Source organism: Fukomys damarensis, unplaced genomic scaffold (assembly GCF_012274545.1).
Source record: "Fukomys damarensis isolate Sample0158 unplaced genomic scaffold, DMR_v1.0_HiC HiC_scaffold_19, whole genome shotgun sequence".
Classification (NCBI taxonomy): domain Eukaryota; kingdom Metazoa; phylum Chordata; class Mammalia; order Rodentia; family Bathyergidae; genus Fukomys; species Fukomys damarensis.
Window position 1 is genome coordinate 46,861,400 of NW_022900931.1, and position 8,814 is coordinate 46,870,213.

Below are 8,814 nucleotides of genomic sequence, written 5' to 3' on the forward strand. Positions count from 1 at the left end.
GTATTTCTAGGAAATCCATAAGGTTCAACTAGAAAACCACTGAACTCATAAGTCAATTTAGTAATGTGATTATAAGAAAAATGTATTGCAATCTGTAACAAGAAATCTAGATATAAATAGAAATGAAGGGAGAGCCCTTTGTTGACAGTAAAAAGAACTAAAACAAAAACTAATGAAAAGTATATAACTTGTATGAAGAAAATTATAAAATGTATTAAAAAATGGAAGATCTGAGTAAATTAAAAATGTTTCAGAAAAAACGAGAACCAAGACCTGTCATGTAAAGGTGCAAGATCCCAATAATGAATGTAACTGTACTGCATACCTAAAAGGTACCAATACACTCAATGAGGAAAAAAAATGTTTCATTCCATTAAGGCAATCTTAATAGAACAAAACTATCCTCTGCTAATAGTAAGTATATTTAAAACATTCCACTGGGAATCCCAATGGGCTACTTTTAGAATTGGGCCTATTTTAAAGTCCATATGGATGAATAAACACAAGAATTTCTGGAAATATTCTGAATGAGAAAAATAATAAGAACACCCTGCCGTGTATTAAACCTTACTATAAAACTACCATAATTAAGCCAGGGTGGTGGCATGCGCCTGTAATCCCAGCACTTGGGAGGTTGAGGAAGGAGGATTACTGTAAATTCGAGACCAGCCTGGGCTACATAATGAGTTCCAGGTCAGTCTCAACTACATAGTGAGACCCTGTCTCAAAACAAAACAACAACAACAACTACCGTAATTAGTTTGATACAAACACATCTACATATTTGTTCAAGTAAAACAGAACACAGTCTAGAAACATGCAAGTGAATGTGGAGCACATTATATTATTAAAGCAGCATTCCGGTTCAGTGGTAAGCTCATTTGTAAGCACATTATTCTCAAATTCCTGAGCTCAAGTAATCCTCTTGCCTCAGTCTCCCAAGTAGGTGGGATTATAGGCACACATCACCACGCCTTGCTCAAATGTGGTACAGGAGGTGAAATATGACAACCTTATATCTCCCAACCTGTTCATACTCTCTGAAAATCAATGAATGAATTCTAGGAACTGTTGATAGGAGGGGTCCTGAATGGGTAGCTGGAGGCCTCATTTCACAGAGGAGTTTTATAGAGCAAAACCCATGTGGGTACAATATGGGTTACAGCTATGATCACCCAATAAGGTTAAGAGTATAGTTGCTTGAGTAACAGTGGTCCAATTGGGAAACAAGCCACGTAACAAGTGTGGATGGAAAGAACAAAGACTTCTTCTAGGAAATGATGGGTCCAGAGGTCTTGGTCACCCACTGGCATGACTGATGTCTATTGAGTCTTCATTAAGCCTGGCGTTTGTCCTTTGAGGAAGTATTCAGGCCTGGTCATCTCATCTTTATCTTGAGGGTTGATCTCTAGCAGATGTGTGTCTGGCCACAGTTGTGATGAGTTTTACCTTTGCTCTAACTCTCTAAAGGGCCCAGCCCTATCTGACTGCCTATAACATTTCTATCTAACTTAGCCGCCTATAATAAATGGATTGTTTAATAATAGCTATTAGCACAATTGACATATATCTGGAGGAAAACAAGGTAAGATTTTTGTGTTCCCTTTCACTACATATATGCCAAATTGGAACATATACATATATATAATCTACATGTAAAACATATACAAATATTGCAAAGAAATAATAATATTTGCTTAATCTTGAAATAGGGAAGGCCTTTAAGCAAGACTGGAAATCTAGAAATCACAAAAGAAATAGTTAAAGTTTTTAACCTCTATAATAGCAGAATGTATTACAAACAAAACCAAAGATGACTGGTAATGATGGGAAAATACAACGCATATGAAATATCTTCCTGTATATACTGTTATCCTAATATCTCCCATATTCCCACCTCCAGCTACTGCTGCCTTTCTCTGCTTCTCTGCTCAGCAAGTGTCCTTGAAGATGGCTAGGGTACTATCCCTATATCTACCTTTCAGCCCTCTCCGATCATGCCCCAAGCCCCAGAACTCCACAAAAACTGCTCCTGTCAAAGGGCATCAGTAATGTCCATTCTGCCAAATTCAGCGGTCACTTTTGAGTCTTTCTCAATCTCTCAGTTATATTCAGCATTATCAACTACTTCCTCTTTCTGAAACCATCATTTCTGCTTCCTTGAAACACACTATGGCTGATCTTTAGAAAAGCATGAATAAGCTTTAAAGCAAACATTGCAACAACTTGGGAGACATCTTTTGTCTCTGTTTGTTTATTTAAACTAGTGCCACAATTATCACCAGGCTACCATCACCTGGAGCTGAATATTGTTTTCCCCCTTTAGATGGAGCTTGCATTCTCACTTTTCTCATTTTCTTACCTGACTGACTACTCTGACAATAGGAATTTGCTGCCTTACCTTAAAACATCTCAGAAATTGGGGGATAAATGTTCATGTGTGGGAGTGAGGCTGAGGCAGGAAAGGCACAATGAGATGATACACACAGAGCTTTTCACACTCCCTCAAATGGGCCAACAGTCATTGTACCCATCTCCAACTGTGTCAGTTCAGTCATAGTCCCACAAACAAGTCTGTTACGTAAAGACTGAATTGTAGGCTGGGCGTGGTGGCGCACTCCTGTAATCCCAGCACTCGGGAGGCTGAGGCAGGAGGATCACTGCAAATTTGAGACCAGCCTGGGCTACATAGTGAGCTCCAGGTCAGTCTCAACTACATAGTGAGACCCTGTCTCAAAAAACAAAACAAAACAAAACAAAAAAAAAAACCAAAATAACAAAGACTGAATTGTAAAGTTGGCTTTCAATAATTTATATAATAATTTAAAAATGGAAAGGAGAGAGATGAATCATATGGTTAATATAGACAAATATCTATCTATAGCAAGCTAATCAAAAACATATAAAGTACTACAGTCTGCATTTCTGTAATTGGTCAAGAAGCCAGCCAAGCATGGCGGCCCACGCCCATAGTCCCAGCACTCTGGGAGGCTGAGGCTAGATGATTGTAAGTTTAAGCCCGGCATGTGTGATTTAGCTGTCTCAAAATAAAAAATAAACTGGGACTGGGGTGTAGGTCTGTATGAAGGCCCTGGGTTGAATCCCCATTACTGCAAGAAAAGGCAGGCAGCAGAACCACTGAGCTAAATGCCAGGCCCCATTACTGCAAGAAGACAAAGCCATAATTGGCCTCTATGGACATCCTCTACTCTTTTGTCTTCCCATTAGTACTAGGAACCCAGGCCTGATGTATGCAAGGCAAGTGCTTTATCACTGAGCTATACCTGGTCAGGGTTCTTTACCTGATAGTGACCCAAACTTCCTTTTTTTTTGTTTTGTTTTGTTTTGTACTATGAGGATTGACCCAAAAGCCTTCATACTAAGCTACATTCACGGCCTCTACCTCTGTTTGAGATATAGTCTCACTAAGTTTCCCAGGCTGGGGTTGAACATGTGATCCTTCTGCCTCAGCCTCCTAGGATGTTGGGATTACAGGCTCATGCCACTGTGCTTGGCTCAAAAACTCCATTTCTGACTGAGTTATCAATTGTCCTGTCATTTTTTGGTTGCTATATTTTTCCATTAACTTTTACTATTAAGCATGGACTTACTGAGCAAAACCTCCAGAGAAACCCCCGCATTATAGAAATAGCATTGCTTGCCCCCACTGTGTAAGAGCAACCCAATTTCTCTTAGATAATCAGGATAACTTACACTGGTCAATGAAGTTTATTTCCTCTTGATTTAGTGACATTAGAGCCAAGAATGGCTGGGTGGCAGCCTCATCTTTCAAGGCAGTGAAATCACTGTCACATTCACTAATGGAAACTAAGTCCTCCAAGTTAGCAGAGCTCAAGTTTTCTGGGAAACAAAAATTCTGTGAATGGGTTATTAGTTAAATAGTGAAAGATCCACTTCCATTACTTCTGAGCCAAAATAGTCTAGCTATGGGGAAAATAACACCCTATAATACTTTGCCATTCCATGCACACACTGAATCTTCCAAGATAGACCTCTATTCTTTCAGAATATTTTCTTCCAGCTGTTGGTCTGAGTCTTTTGTTAGCCATTCCAACTTTCAAACAGACATCAGCTTCCAAGGAATGGAAGGTATTAAGATCACTTAATCCATGAGCATGAGCCAATTATTGTACATACTTGGTTGTAAAATAAGTTCCTTAATTAGACACAGTGCCGTGGGGGTTGCCATTACACTGGATATGACATTTGGTGAGTCCACATATGGTGGATTAGCAAAAGCATAATAGGTAAGGAAAGTAAGTCTATATTCAGAATGTGCTTATTCCAGAGAGAACAAATCTCTGCTCCTTCATGGAAGCTCTCCAGTGTACTTAACTCACCATCAAGTGGCAGATGGTCCCCCAAGAAAATAGTACCAATCAGTGTTGGTCTCTGCTGTTGACATATTAAGGCTTCAGCAATACCTCTGATCAGATCAGCCTTGGTAAGGGTCTATATCATGGTAATTGGCCTGTGTCGTGACCAATTGTGCAAAGGTCTATTGAGCAATCACTGGGGTAACCAAAGAAAGAGGCTTTTGGTGGGCATTAATTCCGGCACTCCAATGACATCTCTCTTCTCCTGATTTCCTTGTCACCAATTCTCCAGTCCTATTCCTTCCAAGTCTCTGACTTTCCATCCAAAACATTAGCAGCTGTCTAAGAATCAAGTAGATCTGTACTGCTGGCCCTCTCTCAGTCGAGGTGTAATGGACCACCACACGTACTGCTCAAAATTTTGACTACCAAGAGGCTATTCATTAATATTGTCTTTCAGGGTTACCTCGGAGTGGTATTACATTGCTATATCTCTTTATTTTGAGGGTGGTACTATATTGTATGGTACAGATCCACTGCAAACAAGACTCCAGGTTTTTTTGTTTGTTTGTTTTTTCCCCTTCTGGATTAACCTGGTTCAAGGAACACCCAGTAGCCCACAGGCAAAAACGGATGGAGATGAGAACATGCAACAGGAGCCGTGTCAAAGGAACCTGAGCCACCTGTCCGCACAACTTACCTTCTGGACCTCTGAAGCTTGCTCTCTCATATACCGTACTATTCAGGGTTCTCAAAAGATAAACCAATAAGATAGATGATAGACAGACAGGGGCTTATTATAAGGAATTGGCTCATGGAATTACAGAGGCCAAGAGTTAGAGTCTGAAGCCTGTCTACCAGGAAGCCAATGGTATAAATTCCAGTTTGGAGATGAAAGCAGATCAGTGTTCCAGCTTGGAGACTCTGAGGCATAGAGAAGGAATTTTCTCTTGCTCAGCCTTTTGTTTTATTCAGGCCTTCAGTGGATTGAATGAAGCCCATCCCTAACAGGAAAGACCATCTGTTTTATTTGGACTATTGATCCAAATGTTAATATCATCGAGAATAATATGTAGCCAAATATCTAGGCACCCCATGGACCAGTCAAATTGACACACAAAATTAACCATCACATAATAATTATATTTTAATTTACAAAAAAAAAAAGAAAAACGTTTTCCTTTATGGTAAGTAGTTGTAGTGCACACCCAACCTGTGGTTTGTTAGATTTGGTAACAGCACTCGGTTTATGATGAGAAGCTCAGGCCCCATAGTTACATGGTGTCTTCTAATCTTTTCCTGTTTAGTTCACTCAAGGAAGCCGGGTGCCACCTGACCTACAAGTCAAGATCATATATCAAGCATCAGGGGAACATAACCAAACATGAGTTATGAAGTCAGAAAGGTCTGATGTTTGGGGAAAGACAGACAAAGAAAGATTTATCAATGGATGGATACACAAATAGATAGGAGAAATAAGTTCTGGTATTGCACAGTATGGTGACGATAGTCAACGACACTGCATATTTTTTTAAAAAAGGTAGAAGAAAAGTTTTGAATATTTCACTTGTCTAGCATATCCAAGACCCTAAATTCAATCTCCAGGACTGCCAAAAAACAAAATTCCTCCTGAATATGCCCAATTCGCAATAGCTTTTATTAGCACCTCCCTTCCTTTGAAAGTGCCTTGGGGATCACCAAGAATATTTTAAGTTAGATTTATCTTCTAGATCTGAAGCCCTCCTCATACTCACTATGCAATTTAGTGAATTTTTCTCTTTGAAAAATAAAATTAACAAACACAACTGTTTAAAAGTCATACCAAAATATATGTTATATAGTCCTTCTCAGAAGCCAGTTTTTAGCTAAATTGCTAAATTGCCCAAGCAGGGCTCTGACTTTTGATTCTCTGGCCTCAGAGAGAGAGAGTACTGTGATTATAAGCGTGCCCCAGAGCCTTCACACTAAGCTAAGCCTATTTTTATTTATTTTAATTTTTATTTTTATTATTTATGGTACCAGAGATTGAACTCAAGACCTTGCGCTTGCAAGGCAGTACCACTGAGCTAAATCTCTGGCCCCCATTTTTAATTTTTTAAAAAATTTTAAAAATATGATGAAATCTAGCTAAGTCACTGAGTTCTTCAGACTGGGCTTGAACTTGCAATTCTCCTGCCTCAGCCTTCCAGAGTTTTTGGATTAAAGATGTGAATCACTATACCCAGCTCCAGTGATTTTTGATGTTTGTTTATTTGTTTGCTTGTTTTTTGTTTTTTGAGATAAGGTCTCATTATGTAGTTCAGGCTGGCCTCAAACTTAAGGTGATCCTCCTGCCTTAACCTCCCAAGTGCTTGGATTGCAGTCATGTGCTACTGCACCTGGCTTTCAATGGATATTTTAAAGTCAAGGAGGATATGAGACAATATTTTTTCTGGTAATTGACATATTGTGTAGCATCCTGGCTCCTGGACATTAAATACTAGGATCCTCCAACATCACTTTCCTGTGTGTTTGTACACACACACACACACACACACACACACACACACACACACACTGTGACCAACAAATACCCAAATACCCCTACATAGTCCCAAAATATCCCCTAGAGGGCAGTGCTGCCCCCGTTGAGAACTAATTTAAGGGAGTAAATGAGGCCTGGGACCCTACCAAGATTTAGAAAAGGGACTGGCCTCACCTCAGGATAATTATACCTATTCAGGGAATAGTCAGTTGGTGCTTCTTTCTCTCTCCACCTGTACATCAGCACAACCTCACAAACTCAAAGCACCTCTCATTTCAGAAAGCCTGGACACAGCTTCCCTGAGCAATTAGGAGGTATCTAGATAAGGAGATCAAGGCACTGATAACTCTGGGAGGAATCCGCTAGAGTGCGCAGCACCTGTCCCTCCCTTAGAAGCATGAGAGAGGGTCCAGAGCTGACCTGTCTGGGCTATGAGGGACCACACAGGTATGCCTGAGCCCAGGTAAAGGAAGCACTGTTCCTCTGTTCTATAAGGACGGCTGAACAACATCCTTAAAGACCAATCAGGATGCCCTTCAACTTATCCAGTCCCTGCTCAGGGAAAAAGCTCAGATTATGGAGTCGGACTTACCTGAATTTCGGTCCTAGTGTTACCACTCAGTTGGCTTTAGAAAGGTTATTTAATATCTCTGTGCCTCCATTTCTTCAGTTGTAAAATGGGGATAACCATAGTATCTAAATCATGAGTTAGTATCCATCTGAGCAAGGACTTGGAACAGAATCTAGCACACAGGACATTACAAATTCTAGCTATTACTGTCATAGCCATTCATGTCTTATAGGTAGCATGAGGCTAGAGAATCATCCCAACTTGAGGTATGAACATCCCTGAGGACCCTAACTATAAAGAACACAAAGTCAATAGAGAGTTATTAGTAGGCAAGAATATTCTCAGGCTCCCCAAAGAGGAGATGAGATCCTCAACTTGACCTGTGGAGAAGGTTCATTGACTGGTGTTAGAGAAAAAGAATTTCAGGTCAGGTGTGGTGGTTCATGCCTGTAATCCCAGCACACTAGGAGGCTGAGACAGAGGATTGCAAGGGGCAATTTACTAAGACCCTATCAATAAATGAATAAATAAATAATATTTTTTAAAGGATAGGGGAATTTGGCTCAGTGCAAAAGCCCTGAATTCAATGCCTAATAGTATCACAACAAATAGAAAGAAAAAGAAAAAGAAAGTCAGAACATATTAGTGTGAAGCCCAGGCAGATTTATTCAGCAGAGCTAGAAAGTAAGGGAGAACAGAGAAGGGTCTCCAGATGAAGAGGTTCAGACAACCCCCTTACAAAAGAAGAGACTAGCTGAGGTGGGAGGGGTCTGCATGATCATCACCTCAGTTCTGGTTTCATTAGCTCTGGAGAAATCCTATGGTTTAAGGGGCAGCTGGAGTCCCATGAGATAACTGTGCTTTCTGTAGTGGGCAGCCTTAGTTCCTCCCATGGGGAAACTGCTCCCACTTAGGGGAGGTGACTTTATCATGGGGTGTGGTCTATGCCCTTCCATTTTTCCTGGAACTCAAGGGATTACAAGTTTAGGACCATGGTTGAAGATTCTAGGTGTTGCTAAAGATGAGTCTGGAACTGGACCATAATAGAAGCTGGGGAGTGCATGTCCCTGAAAATTACTTAGTTATTCTTATCTTGGTGGCCTCAGTCTTGAAGGGGTTTGAAATGGACCAGGTAAATTTAGGGCTCATAAACCTTGCATTACAGACACTGCTTAAGTGATTAAGGGGCTTATATGCAGAGCTGAGCAGAAATCTGATTAAAACCAGTGTTAAGGTAATAAGGAAGACTTTTAAAATGAAGGCAGAGACACCAAGCTTTGTTCTGCTTTTAGTTACCTACTGGGCATCTACAAGTCCAACCTGTAGGTAGCTGTCACAGATTCCCTATTTCAGTCTATTCCTTAATCTTGAGGGAATTACGG